Below are 19,434 nucleotides of genomic sequence, written 5' to 3' on the forward strand. Positions count from 1 at the left end.
ACCCCCAAGCCATCCAAAACCATAGTCACAAAAACCACCGATGGGAAAGATCAGATCGCTCCCAATCCTTCCTACAAACCTTGGCTAGTCCAAGATCAACAAATAGTGGCCTACCTGCTCCGAAACCTCTAAAAAGAAGTCCTGATTCAGGTTGCCTCCCTAGAAACATCACATGCCATATGGTCTGCCCTCGCAAACATGTTCGTTGCACAATCTAGGTCTCGCATCAACAACTGCCCCTTGCTCTTTCCAATGCCCAAAAGGGAACCCAGTCTGCCGCTACCTTCTTTGGCCACATGCGATCTCTCTCAAATGAGTTAGCAGCCGCTGGCAAACCCATGGGCGAGGATGAGCTCATCTCTCACATCATAGTCGGGCTTGATATGGACTATCAGCCCATTATCTCTGCCCTTGATGTCCGAACTGACACAGTTTATGTTGACGATCTCTTCGCGATGGTGTCCAACTTTGATCAGCGCGTGGAGATGTTCCACGACACCGGGGCTGGCGCCTTCAAATCCTCCGCTAACATGGCCTCTCGGGGTCGCGGCGGTAGTGGTCTCTATTCTCCCAAGAATGGTTGCGGCAACGGATCTCGCAATGGCAGAAATCAAGGAGGCGGCGGCAGCTATCACAACGACGGTGGTGGTCGCGGCCACTACAACAACAGCAGCGGTGGCGGCGGCGGCTACCACCAAAACCCTGGTGGTGGTGGCAGTGGCTACCAGAACTTTGGCGGCAACAACAACTCCAGGCAGCGCTCCTTCTACAACAACAACAACAGATGGCGTCCAGCTTTTCAGGGGTATGATGGCTATGAAAATAAATGTCAGATATGCAAAAAATAACCATACTGCTAAGGACTATGATTGGCGCTACGCGGAAGACAACTCTCGCAAGAAGGTTGCTACAGCCGCCGTGGACAACTCCTATGGGGTCGATACCAACTGGTATGCTGACTCTGGCACCACCAACGTAACCACATCACCCATGAACTCGAGAAGGTGACGATGCACGAGAAGTATGGTGGCAGTGATCAGATTCATAATGCAAATGGTGAAGGTATGAACATAGATCATGTTGGTCATCCAATTATCAAAACCCTGCATCGTGATATTCATCTTAGAAATATCTTGCATGTTCCAGAAACCTCGAAAAATCTTCTTTTTGTCCATCGCATTGCTCTTGATAATCATGTGTTTCTGGAATTTCATCCTTATTTCTTTTTTATCAAGGATCATGTCACGAAGCAAGTTCTCTACCGAGGTAGATGTGTGCATGGGCTATATCCGTTGATTCCTCAGTTCCGAAGATTCAATAAACAAGTTTGCAGTGTCATCAAACTCTCCCCGGAATGGTGGCATGCACGCTTAGGACATCCATCCTTTTTTATTGTTCAACAAGTGCTTAGAAATAATCAGCTCCCATGTGTCGGTGAGCGTAGTTCTGAAACTATTTGTGATTCTTGTCAACAAGCAAAATCTCATCAATTTCCATATCCAGTGTCCACTAACGTTTCTACCAAAGCCTTGTAGCTTATTTTTCAGATGTATGGGGCCCGGGCCCCTCCTCTGTTGGTAGAAACACCTATTACGTTAGTTTCATTGATGATTACAGTAAATTAACCTGGATTTACCTTCTTAAAAAACGCTCCGATGTGTTTCAAGTTTTTTAGAATTTTCAAGCACTTGTTGAACGTCAATTTGACACCAAGATTCTTGCCGTCCAGTCAGACTGGGGCGGTGAATATGAGAAATTAGACTCGTTTTTTCAAGCACTTGGTATTTCACATCACGTTTCATGCCCACATGAACACCAGCAGAATGGTTCTGCCGAACGTAAACACAGGCACATTGTTGCAGTAGGCCTTGCCCTACTTGCTGGCGCCTCCATGCCTCTCAAGTTTTGGGATGAGGCATTCCTCACTCTTGTCCATCTAATCAACATCCTTCCCAGTCATGTCATCAATAATGAAACACCCATGCAACGACTACTTCACACCCAGCTAGAATATAACTCCCTTCGTATTTTTGGCTGTGCCTATTGGCCTAATCATCGCCCCTACAATCCTCGTAAACTTATGTTCCATTCCAAACAATGCGTTTTTCTTGGCTATAGTGCAAAACACAAGGGTGTCAAGTGTCTCGATGTTTCCACTGGTCGTGTCTACATATCCCGTGATGTTGTTTTCGATGAAACAGTCTTTCCCTTCGCTCATCTTCATCCTAATGCCAGTGCCCTTCTCCGCAAAGAGATTCTTCTCCTTCCCTCACACTTATCCGGTATTAATCACGGGGATGATATTTTGAATGATCACTTGGCTAACCCTTCAGACCATGCATTTGAGCCTCCTGTTACAGGACATGATGGTGACGAAGCAGAAAAAAATCTAGGTCAAAATGGTCCAGCAGCCTCCTCCAACAGGCCATATTTCATGTGTTCCCCGAGTGGACAGAACCATGCTCACGTATCTGCATCGGGATCAGGGGTGCCAGACCTGGCACGATCCTCCTCGGGATCCTCGCCTTGCCGGGAGGGCAGGGGCAGCGAATCTGCACCCGGGGCGTCGCACCAGCCTGCGGCTACCACGCGGTCGCGGTCGGACCCAACGACCCACGCGCGTGCGGCCTCGGGTGAATCACCGCGTCATGACGCGGCTCCACCAAGCCCCTCACAGCCTGCGGACCGGTCGCCTGTGCGGTTTCCTCCTAAGCCGCGGGTGTACGTCCGGCGGGCCCGGGCTGAGGCGGGATCTGGTGTTTCTCCTGCTGGCTCGCCCGCCTCTGATGTAGCGTGTACCCCGCCTCCGTCCGCCACAACCGATCCTGCGGGCGACAGCGCACCCTCGGGATCGCCGGGGTTTGCCCCCTCTGAGCAGGGGGGGTCTTGGATCTTCTGTGCATGTGTCTTCTGCAGTGAACCAGCAGCTTTATCCACCACGCACACGTCTTTGGGCAGGGTAATTAATCCAGTAAATTATAAAGTCAAGTATGGCCTAACTTGCTCAACAGCAGAACCAAGCACTTTTCGCGAAGCATGTACAGACCCAAAGTGGAGAAAGGCCATGGAAGAAGAGTTTCAAGCACTTCAGAGAAATAGAACTTGGCACTTGGTTCCTGCACTTCCAGGTAAAAACCTAATTGATTGCAAGTGGGTATTCAGAATAAAGAAAAAGTGAGATGGTACAATTGACCGTTATAAAGCCAGACTCGTTGCAAAGAGGTTCAAGCAAAGGTATGGCATAGATTATGAGGACACGTTTAGTCCTGTTGTCAAAGCTGATATTATCCGTCTTGTTCTATCCATTGTTGTTTCTAGAGGATGGTGCCTTAGACAGCTAGACGTAACGAATGTGTTTCTCCATGGTGTTCTGGAAGAGGAAGTGTATATGAAACAACCTCCTGAATTTTAGGATAAGCATAAACCGTTTCATGTGTGCAGGCTGGATAAATCTTTGTATGGACTAAAGCAAGCTCCTAGAGCGTGGTACTCTCGGTTGAGTTCAAAACTACAAACACTTGGTTTTTGTCCATCTAGATCTGATACATCATTGTTCATTTATAATAAGTCAAATACGGTCCTATTTGTTCTTATTTATGTTGATGATATTATTGTCACCGGCTCATCCAATGATACAGTCACAGCCTTACTGAAAGATCTTAACTCGGAGTTTGCTCTCAAGGATCTAGGAGATCTGCATTTCTTTCTTGGTATTGAGGTTAAGAAAACTCAAGAAGGTGGTCTCCATCTCTCTCAAGAAAAATATGCATTTGATCTCTTGAATAGGGTAGGTTTGCAAGGTTGTAAACCGTCACCTACGCCATTATCCAGCATAGAAAAGTTGTCTCTTGCAGAAGGTGAAATTCTAAACCAGGAAGATGGCACCAAATATAGGAGCCTGGTAGGCGCACTCCAATACTTAACATTAACCAGGCCTGATATTTCTTTTGCTGTGAATAAAGTTTGTCAGTTTCTTCATGCTCCCACTTCATCACATTGGACTGCTGCAAAGCGTATATTGAGATATGTGAAAAATACTTTGAGTGTTGGTCTCACTTTTAATAAGTCATCATCCACACTTGTCAGTGCTTTCTCTCATTCTGACTGGGTAGGATGCTTGGATGATAGACGCTCCATGGGTGGCTTTGCAGTTTTCTTTGGGCCAAACTTAATATCATGGTGTGCAAGGAAATAGTCCACAACTTTCAGATCAAGTACCATAGTAGAATATAAGGCGTTAGCAAATGCCACAGCAGAAATCATCTGGGTTAAGTCTATGTTGAAAGAACTTGGGCTGACTCATATACAAACTCCATGTCTGTGGTGTGATAATCTTGGTGCTACATACTTGTCAGTTAATCCTGTTTTTCATACTCGCACAAAGCATATTGAGATTGATTATCATTTTGTCAGAGAAAGAGTTGCCCACAAGGAATTGAAAATTCGATTCGTGCATTCAAAGGGCCAAGTCGGGGAGTAGTTAGGAGAATATTGTGTTTTACAAAAGCACTTGCTACAAGACCATTTGAGGGGTTTAAACTTAATCTTAACTTGGTCAAGTTATGATTATGAGAGGGTGTTAAACAATATATATGGTTAGGCGAGTAGTTAGGAAAATATTGTGTTTTATCTTTTGTATTCTTATCTCCTCCTATCGCCTCCATGTAAATCTCTCACGGTTGATCTACAACCGAACCTTGTACTCCAAGCCACAATCAATATATAAACATGCGGGCTTCTATGTATGGGAGTTAAGACGCTTCACACAACTTTCACAAATACAACAACACAATATTCAATCATCTTATAGTTTTCCACATGGTATTAGAGCGGTTTGTCCAACGACGCCGATCCTAGGATTTTTCATCACTTCCACAGCGCGCCGCCCCCGGGGAAATTAATCTCCTCTCCCCGGGGGCGCGACACCCGATTTGATCAATGATTAGATCGGTTCTTTAGATTAGTTTAGGACAAAATTTCCTTTAGCCACGAAATATATCTGATCAGATACCATCCGGTGAAATTCTATTCAGAAAAATCGATGCGAACGGTGGCGAAGCGCTGCCGACCTCCACGTACATCTCTGATGAGCGGTGCGCCATCTACTTCAACATGCAGGCTCCGATGTGCACGAACAGGTACTTGCAACCTCGTACAGATCGGCAGTCCGGGGATACATGACTCCGCGGCTCCGGCTGTATGTACGGCACGCATGACACGCATCTGGCTTATCCAGCCGGACTGCAGGCGCCGGTGCGAACTTCGTCCACTCCATCTGATCAGCGCGTACATGCAGAACAGCGAGCACGGCGGCTCGCGTCTACACCAGCACACACCATCTCCATCGATTCACCCGATCACGGGAGGGCGAACTTCAGGGCGAACTTCCGCGCGCACGGCATCGCCGTCTTCAGCACCGGAGCTTCTTCAGCATCTCCATCGAGCCATCAGCCCTAAAATCCAGCGGATCCGTGTGGCGGCGCCACCGCCAACCTACTCCGGCAGCCGACACATCGGCGAGCCATACAAGTCTACAGCCAGACACGAGCCGTCCGAGCGAACTACATCGAGCGCCCGAGTCTTCACCGAGCCCCCCCCCGCAAGCTTCGTCGAGCACACCGTGGGCTACAATGCCCGCATACATGGCGTAGCCTCCCAGGATGTGGGACGTGAAGAAACCAACAGGCCAGGTACGTGCATGCATCAATATGAGCTTACACGTACGCGTCTACAGACGCACCGGCGGCTTCGATCGCGATCGATCAGATCACCCGTCGTCAGCTGTGCCTCGAGTCGCTACACCGACTTCTTCAGTTTTCGCGACGTCGACTACGCCAACAAAGATCGGCGCCGCGCCGGCAGACTGCACCGAGCGATAGAACCATCTGCACCGAGCCCAAAAACTACGACGTGCATCGACTACACTGCACGCGCACGGACGCGATCTCCACCAGGCCGACTCCATGCATCGAGCTCCTGCGGCATCGACACGACCAGGTCGGCATGGAAAGCGTGCAATTTTTCATCGACTTATCCGGCGCGACACAACATGACACTTCGTTGCCGCGAGGGACACCTTCAAGCAACGCAACATCGTAGACACGTCGTTGCAACGCCATCGCCGACACTTCATCATAAAGGTCTTCATCAATGTGGTCTTCACCAACACCTTCATCAATACACCACCGCTGCCTTGTCCATAAGATGAACATCTAGCGTCTTCTGATAGAATTTTCTGCAAGACGCGACCATGACGACGACAATGGCACCAACCGCGTCATCCACGACGGCACGACTACATCGACACAGCGTCACTACAGTGACGACCCTACACGGCCATACGGTTTTGGCAAAACCGATGTGTGCTCGATGGGCTTCCTTCGGTCTTGGCAAAACCAGCGGACTCGTCGCCGACGACACCCTCTGACATCCGCAAGGTGCATCGTCCACGTCTGCAGCTCCGTCATAGCGTTTTTTTTTGCGCCTTCAGGCTTTGTGCGGCTTCATCATCCACGACGACCACACCATCGACCATGACTACCTCGACCATGGCTATATCACCATGATCGGCTACCTCGACATTGACATTAACGGCTACGTCTACAGCAACATATCGACAACAACTCCAGTCAACTGCATCCGCGTCGTCCCAGCGTACACGCCACTCCCGCTGTGACTGCAGGAGGGATAAGAGGAGAGACAAGGAAGGCACCAGAAGGGGACATAGTCACCACCCTAAGTGCCGACCCATCAAAGACGCAGTTGATGATGGTGCAGCGGAGAAGGCAATAGAAGCGCAAGACTTCAAATTCAGTCGCAATCGTCCCCTTCTGTCACAACCCTAGTCAGTGTTGCATTAGAGTGATGCATCATGTTTAAAATTTTCCAGAAACTTGAAATGAGGATGAACCAAACCCCCGGCACCACTTAAACCAACTAGGGTTACTAAAATATTTTCCCATTACCTGAAATGCCCTTCTAAAATGTTTATCATCTTTGCCTTGGTCTAGAACCTCTGAAAAAAATGGTGCACACTTTTCTAGGACAACTTTGGGTCACTGGATTAAATCATATGTTATTTGCATTTGGACATTTAAATGCTATTAAATATTTTCAATGTCCAAATAATCATAAACTTAAATGTTTACTGTTGGATATATTCCAAACAATGGGCTTGAGCAAGTTTCATGATTTTTGAGTGTGCCTAAGTATTTTTAATAAAGCCCTAAAAGCTGCAGAAGAAATGGAAAACAGGAAATAAGAGAGAGAGAGAGAGAGAGAGAGAGAGAGAGAGAGAGAGAGACTTACCTGGCCTCACCTGCGCAGCCCACCTGGCCGCCCAGCTGGCAGCCCAGCCCACCACCGCAGCCCCCTCTGTCGCCTGCCTCCTCGCGCCAGTAGGCAAGGGCGCGTGCCCGGCGCGCGAAGCCACACGCCGGCCACCTCCACCCTGCCTGTGTGCCCCCTCGACCGCCTGGGCGTCCCTGGAGACGCCACGCACCCTCTTGAAGACGCATTCGATTGTCGTGGAGAGCTGGAGCGCCTCCTCATGTTGGACTCTTCAAGGGCGCACTGGAGCACCTCCTCGATTGAGGCCTGGTACTCAGCCTCCGCCTCCATGTCCTCCTCCTTCACCACCGGCGTCGGCGGTGGAGGGAGGGCCTCGACCTGGAAGGCACCACGGCGGCGCACATCGTGCTCTGTAGCGAACCAGACGTGCCAGTTGGGGCTATCTAGCGTGTATGCGGGATCACGGTGATGCGCCAGCATGAGAAGGGAACGTCGATTGTAGATCTCTACCGCATGCGCTCGCTTAGACTACTGCACGCTCGACACTAGAATGAGGTGGAGGTTGTGATGCCACCCGTGGGGAAGGTTGACATCCGGCCACGACAGTGGGACGCGGTACTCCTACTGGTAAGGTGCCTGGTGCATCGGGATGTATAGATAGTCCTATGGCCGATGAGCCCTTCCCCCGTGCCCGCTCGTCCACCTTGCTGGACCGCGCGACGAGCTGGCCTTGGTGTCGTGCTTTGCCTTACCCTTGCTGAAGAAGCCGACCATGGCATCTAGGGTTTCTATCCGCAGCGAGGCGGCACGCATGGCCAGATGTGGACAAGAGTGGGGAAGTGGATAAGCCCCCCGCACGCTTGCAATTTCAAATGGCGTGGACTCCAGACGCTTCCACTGGCTGCCATGCGGGTCCGAGGTGGGTGGGTGCATTTAATTTGACGGCAGCGGTTATTGGGCGGCCGACACACGGGCCCGAGGAGACACCGAGCGGACAAGCGGCGCGTCCGTCTCATGTTCATATGGATGCCAATCGGACGCAAATTTGGGTCTGAAATGCATCCACACGGACACAAGGTGGACGAGATTTGTGTTTGTGCCAGCACGTTGGGCCATCATTTTCGTTCATTTTGACCCAAACAGAAAAGCACGGACCAAATGCGCGACATCACTAATTGAGTACTCATTGCAAAGATCACTCTCACCTTCCCAGGTTGTAACAAGTGTGCGCTGCATGTGCGCCACTTGTCGCAACTTGGGAGTTTTCCCTTTTTTACGTAGATCCGTTTATTTAAAACGTTTTATCTCTTAAACCGTGCGTCCAAATCTCGAACCGTTTTCACTGTTGGATTTCTCGCGTCGAGATCTTCAAAACTAGAACCCGTGTTGATAGATTTTGCCGAACTTTTGTTTGACAAAAAAAAACCGAACCGGGAGCACGGGTTTTTCCTTTTCCAAAAGAGGCACGCCCGTGCCTCTCGTGGAAGCAAAATCGTGCCTCTCGCAGAAGGAAAAATAAAGAGAAAACGTGTTTTTCCTTTTTCAAGGAGGCACGGCCGTGCCTCTCGCGAAAATACAATTATGCCTTTCGTGGAAGCAAAACCATGCCTCTCACGGAAGAGAAAAAACAGAAAACACGTTTTTTTCGAGGGGCATGGTCGTGCCTCTCGCGAAAGCACAACCGTGCCTCTTACGGAAGGAAAAAAAGAAAACATTTTTTTTGTTTCTGAGAGGCACGGCGGTGACTCTCGCAAAAACAAAATCGTGGCTCCCACGGAAGAAAAAAAAATAGAAAATGCATTTTTTTCGTTTCCCAGAGGCACGGCCATGACTCTCGCGAAAGCAAAACCGTACCTCTCGCAAAAGCAAAACCATAACTCTCGCGGAAAAACAAAAAATGAAAACACGTTTTATCTCATAAAAATGATTTTTTTTGTTCCAAAAGCTAAGGAAAACCGGTGAAAAACCGAAACGTTGAAAAGACCTGAAAAAATCGTTTTAAAAACCGAAAACGCGTGTGGAAAAATAAAAAAAATCTAAAGGTAGCGACCAAAGCGCGACACATGGTGGATGGCTGAGAGTGCGTCAAGTGACGTTGATCGTTGTGAGGCTCTCGAAAGAGCGCTCGTTAATTAGTTGTTCCCCAAATGCGTCGACACGTTGGAGTAGTGCTCGTTACACACTAATGGGCCCAAAAGTCAAACCCAACGGTGCATGCACGTACAGGCAGGGGCCATCCAGATCCAGCTGCCCACCACCCTTGATTTACCAGGACGCTCGTAGCCGAGAGAGCTTAGTAACTTTATTACTAGTTGCAGTTTGTCCTTCCCAGACGATTTGCAATACTACTAAAAGCATTACCCGTGCGTTGCAACAGAAAATAAATTCACATACTCCTCTGCCCAATGGCATGGACACCTGGTGCATCGTATGTTCATGATTTTTTGGGATTCCACTTTAGAGACATCGATGAATATGGTGCAACATATAACTTTTGTTAGGCTTGAGTTTTGGGACCCTCAGATCAAAACTCAAGTGAACTGTCCTCAATAGACCCCCGGTTCATCGATTCTCCATCACCTGGTTTTCTCCAAAAGAAGCACCATGCCGGCAAGAAATTCCAACCAGCCATATCCCAGGTCAGTCCATGGTGGCAAATCGGAGCACGGGTCGATGGTGATCCTGCTCGGTCAGAAAAGCATGCCTTTTATATTATCTTACACACTAGTATTTATATTAATACAATTTCAAGAAAAATAAAAATTATTTACACTAATACAATAATACCCACGTAAGTCCCCTTTAAAACCCATGAATAGAAATGAAATAGAGAAAAGAAGAAAGGAAACCAGGTGTAAAGCATATACGAGTGAACAACATGGGAAAAATTGCAAGCATAAACTGAAACACAAACCCCACCTGTCATTCAATCATACCTAATAGAAATATTTTGTAGGTGCAACGGACATGTACATATATATAGCCACGTATTCCTTCTTATCCCATCATCATCATCATCATTGACGCCAGTCCCGACGTCGTACTTCGCAAGAGGCCCACTTCTCTATGCAGCCAACAATCTCCTCTTCCAATTATCAAGCAGAGCTTGCAATCATGTTTTTATGATGCAGCGTGCCCCCACACAATTTCCTCTTCCTTTTAATGACCAGCCCACAATCATCTTCCTTTAATTACAATTAAGCTTGCCCACAAATCCCCATCTTCCACGTTGGTGCAAGGCACACACGTATTAAACTGGTACTATTGAATCTTATCGGAGAGAGGTGGTACTAAGACACAAAAACAAACTTGTTCGGTGGGTTGTAGCCCTACAGCTTACATGAGAGATTGCGAGGTCGATCCTTTGTACAGAGAAAACATACGCTAATATATATTTTCACTGTAGGCTTGTCTCAGAAGAAAAAGGCCACACGTGTCTTCGACTTACAGGCATGACTATATATATGGATTAGAAGCAATAACCTCTTTATTATTATAGCAAAAAGTCCGTGGGGAGAAGAAAACATATCATAGCCACTGGTGGCCAACCACAACACCTCGACGAGATGTTGTGAAACAATAACTTTGTTGAGATCAACAAAAGACTCTATTACCATGACACGTAAATGTCTGTAGTTTGGCGTCAATAATTTATTATGCACTCGTATGAACCGGGATCAATAGCGTCTGCTGTCATTTACTTTGTATTTACTTTATTATTAGATAAAGATTGGACAGGCAAGTATATATGTTTTTGTGGTGTGTCCTAAACTGTGTATATATGTTAATGGGTGTGTCTAGGACACATCTAGATGTGTTTTAGTTATTGCACATCTAAGTGATTGAATCAAGCATAAAGAGAAAAGGAAAAAGAAAAAAAGGAAAAAAAGAAAGAAAATATTCACACGAATCTAAATGTAACGTCGATGACATATGACTTAGATGTGCAATACTTATGGCACATCTAGATGTGCTTTAGCAAAACTGTATGTTAATCCAACATTGCGTAATCCTTCTCCATCTATAGTGTTTGTTTCCTTTCCAGTACATAGTCAAATTCAATCTTAAAATGAAAATATATAGTACAGTATCAAACGTGTGCATAATTTAGAGAACAAACACTTATGTGCATGCTAAACCGTCCGCGTAACGGACCGGAGGATATTTATTTTTAGAAGAAAACGCGACGTGGATGGAGATATTTATCAGTCAACAATGAGTGTAAGCTAGCTGACACGTAGAAATCAATCGCATCGCTGGCGGTCCAACATATATAAAGACAAAGAACCCTTTCAAGAATAACTGGACCCTTAATAAAGGCCGTTCGAGACATGTCGACAATTTTAGCAGCAATAGGGCAGCCTCCCGCGTCTGTGTTTCGCGACTGGTCCACTCCTGTCCACGGACGAATGCGGAGAAAATTTGTTGGTTGCCTTTGAAGATGCCCTAATGGTATGTTTGATGATTCTTGCCCTTTAAAGCAACCTGGTAAAATCGTGGATGTCGTGACATCACCCTGATGGCAGCTATCTTTCCAAAGCATCAACTCTGACGACTTGTAGACTACAGGCTCTGCTCTGATAGTTCTGTAACAGCGGCCAAAATCTCCTAGAGCACTATTCTAAAGGCGTGGGAAATCTTGAGCTTTAGCTATGATCGTTCAAAGACAATCATGCCTGTCTGCCAATAAACCAATGGTGGAAATCCACCAGGGAGCTCTAGGGCGATCATGTAGACCTCTGAAGTGAAGGGAAATTGACAATGTTGATCTCTCTACAAGCATAAGTTCAGGGAGTTTACTCTGACCAAAAGTAGGAATACTTGGTTTATCCTGGTTCAGGCATAAAACCTTTGGTACCCACGAGAGGGCTCTGGCTAGTAGACGGAACAAGTTCCTCTACTAGATACCTTGTAGGGAATTTGTCTGAATTCTTGACGTGCTCAGCCTACAACCACAAGCTTACCACTGCATAGCAGAACAAATTCAGATGTTACTATAATCGACCCGTACTCACAAAAAACATGCTCGACTCAGTAGTTCTGGACAGGACACACTCTATGTTTTTAATCAGGTTTGGGCAAAGAATCTCGGTATATCCCTCTTATGGGCCCAAGCTAGCGTCCTGTTCCTAGATAAGTACTTCATGAAAGAACTCGTCTGGAATCATGACGTGCCTCATATACGGCCACAAGCTGACTTCTGCTAGGTCATCAAGGCAGGTCTGTTTTCATTCGAACAGAGAGAAATCAAAAGGAGATCAATTGTCAATACCTTGAAGAGCTCGGGGACTACTGACAGTGCGATGCCTCTTGAGCGTAGGTACGGAGAAAAGAGTCCCAACGACAGTATGGCTTCTCTTCTTTCCCAATATATTTTATTGTTTCATCTTCAATGAACACCGTGTGGATGGCACAACATGTAATGCATACCAAGGATAAGCCTCTACTCTATATAATACATGTGCGTCCCCTCCAACAAGGGCAAGACACTTCAGCAATTCTTTTCAGCACATTTCTGGTAGTTGGCAAGAGGGTTGCTGCAGTAAATAGCTAATCAGACCTAATCAGCAAAAGATGCTCAACAGTCATATATTCCACTTGAGCATCATTATATTTCCTAATAACTCTCAATCCTAGCACCTTGGCGCACACCATAGTACACGGGCTAGCATGTTTGTAATGCATTAGTAAACAAACTTCAACCGGACTTTCATACTGGGGCTACTAATTTTGTATATCGATAAGAATGAAACATTCTTTGATGTTTGTCTCTCCGATCTCTCTTGACCTCCGAGCCTACGACCACACTTCTCAGTACATTATGCTTTCTTTGATGAAGGGTATCCTCCCCTTTTATGGAGTGTAGTTTCAGTGCCATGTACAAGTGCAAAGGCTGCAACCACCAGTTTTAGATCATCCTATTTAAGATGTGAATATCTTCCATGTCACCGCCTTTCTAGCTTTATAAAAAAACTTAAAAATGCACGCCTTGGTCTTAGCAATTGGATGGATCCTTGCATTTGCATGTTCACCATTGTCATTTCTTATAGTTGCATCAAACAACTCTGGTGAATTATTTTGGAAAAATGAGTTTCACGTCTCCAAGATTTTATTCGGAAATGTCCAAATACGCAAACTGGGATCAACAAGGTTCAGTTTTCTCCATTCATTTTCTCCTTGCAAAATATTTTATTAGTCATATTGAACAAAGCTAATTACCAGCACAAGATAAGATTCAAAACAAAAGACAACTTGGTGCCAAATTGGCAGCTACCCTTCTGGACGTTCACACTCTCGCAGTCGCTCCAATGGATAGTCAGAGCGCCCAACACAAAGTGGCCATTCCAACAGCATGGTCCTATCCCTGCCAGGTTGTTGTCGTGATCCATGTCGTTCGTCTTGTCGATATGGCCATCCCTAGTGGCGAGGCAAACAAGAGGTGTGTATGCTGGTGGAGGAGCCCCCGGTGCAGTCTGAAGGCACATATGCTGGTGGGTGATTCGTCCTCTGTCCACTAACACCCTGGATAAATTATTTGATAAACATTGCCTTCTGTGTCCCAGAACATCAGTTGGATGGATACGATCTCCATTTTTACAATTTGTGACTGGACAAAAACTCACGGCTTACATACGACCTTTCTTTGAGATAATTTCACGCATTGTACATGGCTAAGATATAAAAATTATTTTTAGCAATGTCTTCTCTTGCGTCAATATCTGGGTGCCCTAGTTAAGTGTTCAACATGTATTAGTGTTGGTGATATTTCTATTGTTCTTAACTCTATTATCAAATCAGAACAGAGCACTTAATTGGTTACTTAACTTCAACGAAACTTATTATAATATATATCTTACCCTTTAAGTTATATTATCAATGTTTCAGGAGTTACCTGTTGGTTTTATATCTCTATCAGGTCAAAAATCAAGGGCATATGTAACCGTTATGTTTTTTCTGAATGATCCGGTTTAGGCCGGCTTCATTGATTTAGGAGAAAGCAAGCGGGAAACAGTGGGGATCAAGTGATCATGGGCACGAAAAACACGTGCTAAAAGGAGAGAAAAAATAAAAATGAAGGAGGGGAGGGGAGTGACTAATTATCTCGCAACATCTTCCCCAAAAGGGGGCTCAAGACAAGTTGCACCCGCCAGCCTCCATTGCTCAAGATCATTGTTTATGGCTCGCAGGACATCACTGACCCTTGGCAGCTTTGATCTGAACATGCAGGCATTTCTCTCTTTCCAAAATTCCCAGGAAATCAACATTAGCATTGATTTGAACCCCCCTTTGAACCTTGAGGGAGTCAAGCTGATCATCCTTTGGCAGTGGTGTGCCTCCCGCGGTTGCTTCATGGCCGTGCAGCCAACCCAGGTCTAGACCTTCTGCCAGATTGACGAAGAGAAGGGGCAGTCCCACAGAAGGTGCCTTGAGGGACTCCAGGCTTCTCATGCAAAGGGGGCAGAAATAGCCATTTGGCCCACCACAGCCTGCCATGGTGCAACAGCCAAGCACATCTTGTCACTGCCGGGGCCCAGGCCTTCGAAATGACTGCCTTGTGGCCTGAGGATGGGGCAGACTGAAATTGCAGTCCATATGCAACGCTTGTTGAGTAAGAGTCTCCACCACCGGCCACCCATTTGATTTGATCAGCCTCTAGTTCTGAAAGGACAATCCCAACACTCTGAATCTGACGCCACAGCTACAGGAAGTCGCGAACAATGCTGACAGTGTGGCCGTGGTGCAGGTCGGGGATCCGTTGTTCATTCACTAGCGCAGCCGCCACGGTTCTGTTCTTCCTGCGAGCATGCTTGAAAAGATTTGGGTAGGCGCTGCAGAGCGGTGCCTATCCCAGCCATGAACTCTTCCAGAAGCTTACCAATCGGCCGTGTCAATGTTGACTGTGGTGGCCTTATCGAACAGCTCCTGGTCACGCTGATCACACAGCAGAGGAAAATCCATCCACGGCCTTTGCGGTTGCTGCCAAGCGAGCCATAGCTAGCGTAATCGAACGGCGGTACTGAAGCGTTGCAGGTCCAGGATACTGAGTCCTCCCTTGGCGATCAGCGAGCAAACTTTACTCCAGGCGATTTTACATTTGCCGCCAGACACCACTTTTTTTTTCGGGAAACTGTCGATCTATTCATCTTCAATCATGGGCAGTACAATGAACACCAAAAATAATAAAAATTACATCTAAATTTATAGACCACCTAGCGACGACTACAAACACTGAAGCGAGCCGAGAAACTGCCGCCGCGCCTTGTCAACCTCTTTTAAAACTTTCTTAGGCACCTTGAGCATTGTTAGAGCAAACGTGAGGAGAGCAGTGAGCACTGCCCGCACGAGCACCCTATGGCTGGCTAGGCTCATCAGTTTTCCCTTTCATCCTGCCAAGAGCGATCTAACTATATCGATGATGAACTGGAAATGCACCATGCGCAGTCTCTTTAGCAAGATTGGCGGCCCCAGGTACTTTGTGGGAAAATCTGCTATCTGACCACCGAACTCTTGTAGCACTTCCGACAACGGCAGGCCCGCCCAGTTTATAGGTACCACCAATGATTTTACTTGGTTTAGCGCCCATTGTATGGAACACCGCTCCACCGCAGATGCCGTCCACTGGTCCCTCGAGCCTATGCATACCTTCAAGAATTACGCCCCTAAGAGGGATACGACACAAGAACGCTGCCATCATCCGATCGATCGATCTAGAGTTTTCCTCGGAGGTGGCAGGTACGGGTCTAGAGCTTCTCCACGACAATACATTCAAGAAGGGGATGACGTAGGAAACGCCGCCATCGCCGGCTTTGACAACGAGCCAAGAGTAGGGTTTTCACCTCGATCGAAATGGAGAACCTCCATCCAGTCTTGTGTGCATGAGACCGCCACCAATCACATACAGCCGATTCATTCATCAGGCCCTCCATGTTGCCGTTCCCGATTCGAGATCCGGCCGGCCGCCGAGCGCAATCACCATGGCCACCACACGACAGTTGCCTCACTTGCCTCCCGAACACCGAGCTCTGCAGCACCGACAGGACGAGTAGCTCGAGGAGTGGTTGTCGATCTGAAGTACCATGACCGCTGCACCGGCCACCGCCATGGAGGCCGCACGTCCATCACCAGGGCTGCGAAAGGAAGATCCCACCACCGCTGGCCGCCGGCAGGCTTTGCCTAGCAATGTAAGCCAATGGCGGCGAGGGGGAGACGCCAAGAAGGGAGCACCGACGGCGAAGATTTGTTTCCGCCCATGCCGCCCATGAGGAGCGATGCGGACTGTTGGTAGCAATCAAGGCTGTTAATTTGACTTGTCGTGGTGCGAGCGGATGAGTCGACAAGGGGTGAATCATCAACGAGCCAAGACCGGAGAAGCACGAAGACAAAGTGTCAAGATTAAAGAGATTGTTAGAGTAATCTTGATTGATTAGTTGTGTCCTACGTGTCCTAGTTGGAGTTAGCTTGTCATACGTGTGTGCTAGCTCTATCAGGTGCTAGTTTGTACGAGTGCTAGTAGATTTAGGTTTAAACGATACTAGTAAGTGTGCACATGTAACGCACGTCTATGTGAACTAATAAGTGTGCACGTGTAACACGCGTCTATTTGAATTAACACACTATACTAACCTTAATACAAGATAACTTATTCATAAATTTGAATTTTCCCTATAAAATACACAATCTCTTATTCGCTACTCGTACAAACAATTTGAAATATCATTTCTCCTTAATCAACATGTCTCCTGTATTAGAAAACCATCCAGTGTTTCCGATGTATAAAACTCAAAATTATTTAGAAGATTCATCATGATTCTTCATATACACACATTTATGCAAGTATAATTACATATGAAAATGTCACTTAGGACAAGCTAAGGAACCGTTCCACTGCCAACAAACTCCAGTAAAGAATTATTATTACAATTAAGTGTCAACCACAATAGTGGAAAGAGACCTCTATGGTTTGTTGAAAAGAGGAAGCCATTGTCAGATAAAGAAGTGTAGAGATGTCTTGACTGTATAGAATCAGCTGTGAAACAAGACAAAAAAATGTTAGTTGTACCATCCAATTCTACTATTGCACACAAGTGTCGTAATGTCTGGAAGCAAGAAAAGTGATTTACTTTATTATGAAAATAGAACATGTAAACCAAATAAAAATTACAGTAATAAATTGCATAATTATACTTATTATTCATTGGACAAAAGCATTAATACAACAACTTGGAACAGTTACTTGAGTACTACACATTTCTTTAAGGGCTCAACATTCTAAAATTTTGACAATATAACAAATATCCTCTCAGTTTGTAGTAATAATAATATGAAGATAAATAATTTGGAAATGGTCTTCAACATGCGTAGGCTACCACTTGTAAGAATAACAGTGGCAAAAAAGGCCAACATATGCCGGTTTAGAAAGAAAAAAACTGCAGACATGCTTCCAATTTTAGCAACTCTAGTGGGTAAAACATACCTTACCTCTCAAGTCGGGAAATAGTCAAACGGAAAAAATGTACTTCTTATAAGTAATAGAGATGAAGTCATAAGTATCATGATTCAAGATATTCGAAGAAATATGTTGGTCTTTATGTATGATGCGAACTCGTCACATCTATCAAAGTGGTCGTGCATAGTATGTAATATAGAGTGCAATAATGAAATAAAATAAATGATATGAGAATTTACCATGACCATAAAATATCCTACATTCGTCATCATCATAATCAACATGCATTTTTTGCTTCTCTTGTATGTGGTCCAAGTTTTTTATTAGGAAAACATGTTAACTCAACTATAGATAAGGATGGTATGAAAATGCTCATGTAAAATTACAATTGCCATGTATCTGCTGGACAAACAAATACACGTATGCAAACTTCAGGGTTTTTTTATTAAAACTTATGTGAACTTTAATTTTTTTTTCCACTAAAACTTATGCAAACTTCTTGGTTTTTTTCACGTAATTTCATGACTGCAAGTAAGGTCTTGGTTCAGCGAATTCTTCTGTGAGTTCACTGCGTAGTCGTGAGTTGGTGATGTAATAAGAGTGCGGCGAATCTGCACCCGGGCTTAGCTGCACCCGCGCTCATGGAAAAAACCAAAAAAATACTAGAAAAATTCAAAAAAATCCAAAAATAATTTGTGTGGTAGATAATTTCATGCATGAGGTTCGCTCCAAATTTCAACTCATTTGAACATTTGAGTAGCTCTGGGCAAAAAAGACAAAATCGAGGTCTGTAAAACAGTTTACTGTTCAGGAACTGTTTTGAACCGATTTGTCTTTTTTGCCTAGAATTTCTCAGATGTCCAAATGAGATGAAATTTGAAGTGGACCTCACACATCAAATGATCTACCACACAAACTTTTTTTTGGAATTTTTTGAATTTTTCTAGTATTTTATTTGAATTTTTTTCTGAGCGGGTGCAGCTGAGCCCGTGCTCAGATGCAGATTTTCGATGTAATAACCGGTAGTCTATACCTACTAATAAAGCAAGGTGCGTTTAGCTAATTTTTTCATCCGTTCACCACAAAAATATTTTGTGTTTTTATTCGAGGTGGTACTAAATTCTTATGCGTTTGTCTAGTAGAAAAAGAATTTTCGTGCGTGGGCCTCGCGCTGTGGCCCAGCGAAGCCAGCCCACTCTTTTATTCTGCCCACGTAGCTCGCAAGTTCTATTTTGCGCGCTGTGCGAGAAATAGTTGGAGTTTTGCACAGGACAACCAATTATTGGCTGGCTTTTTCTTAATTCACGTGTTTTACATATATTTTTGTTCTCCTTTACCTATCTCTTTTTTTTCAATCCAAGTTTTTCTAGACTGTATTTCTGAAATAAAAAAATACTATAAAACATTCAAAATTCCTAAATTTTGTTTATGTTTTGAAAAATTATTCGAAACTTGCAAAAAGTTTCCCATTCCTTCAAAAGTATTTTTTTTCTAAATTGTTCCAGATTTCTAAAAATAAAATGGCATTTCAAAAAAAATGATCCAAATTCGAAAAATATATTAGTTTTATTTCAAATTTTCCCAATTAAAAATAATGTTCTGGTATCAAAGATACACATTTTCTGAAAATCTTATGAATTTTCAATACATGTTCCCGTTCTAAAAAAATGTTCATAATTTCAAATAATGGTCATGTT

The 19,434-nt window shown here is 45.3% G+C and overlaps 1 pseudogene; it reads left to right on the forward strand.

Moving 5' to 3' along the window:
• Positions 1–335: 335 nt before the first annotated feature.
• Positions 336–474, forward strand: LOC119334876 (annotated as a pseudogene).
• Positions 475–19,434: the final 18,960 nt, after the last annotated feature.

The sequence above is a fragment of the Triticum dicoccoides genome, chromosome 7A (genome assembly GCF_002162155.2).
Source record: "Triticum dicoccoides isolate Atlit2015 ecotype Zavitan chromosome 7A, WEW_v2.0, whole genome shotgun sequence".
Taxonomy (NCBI): Eukaryota; Viridiplantae; Streptophyta; class Magnoliopsida; order Poales; family Poaceae; genus Triticum; species Triticum dicoccoides.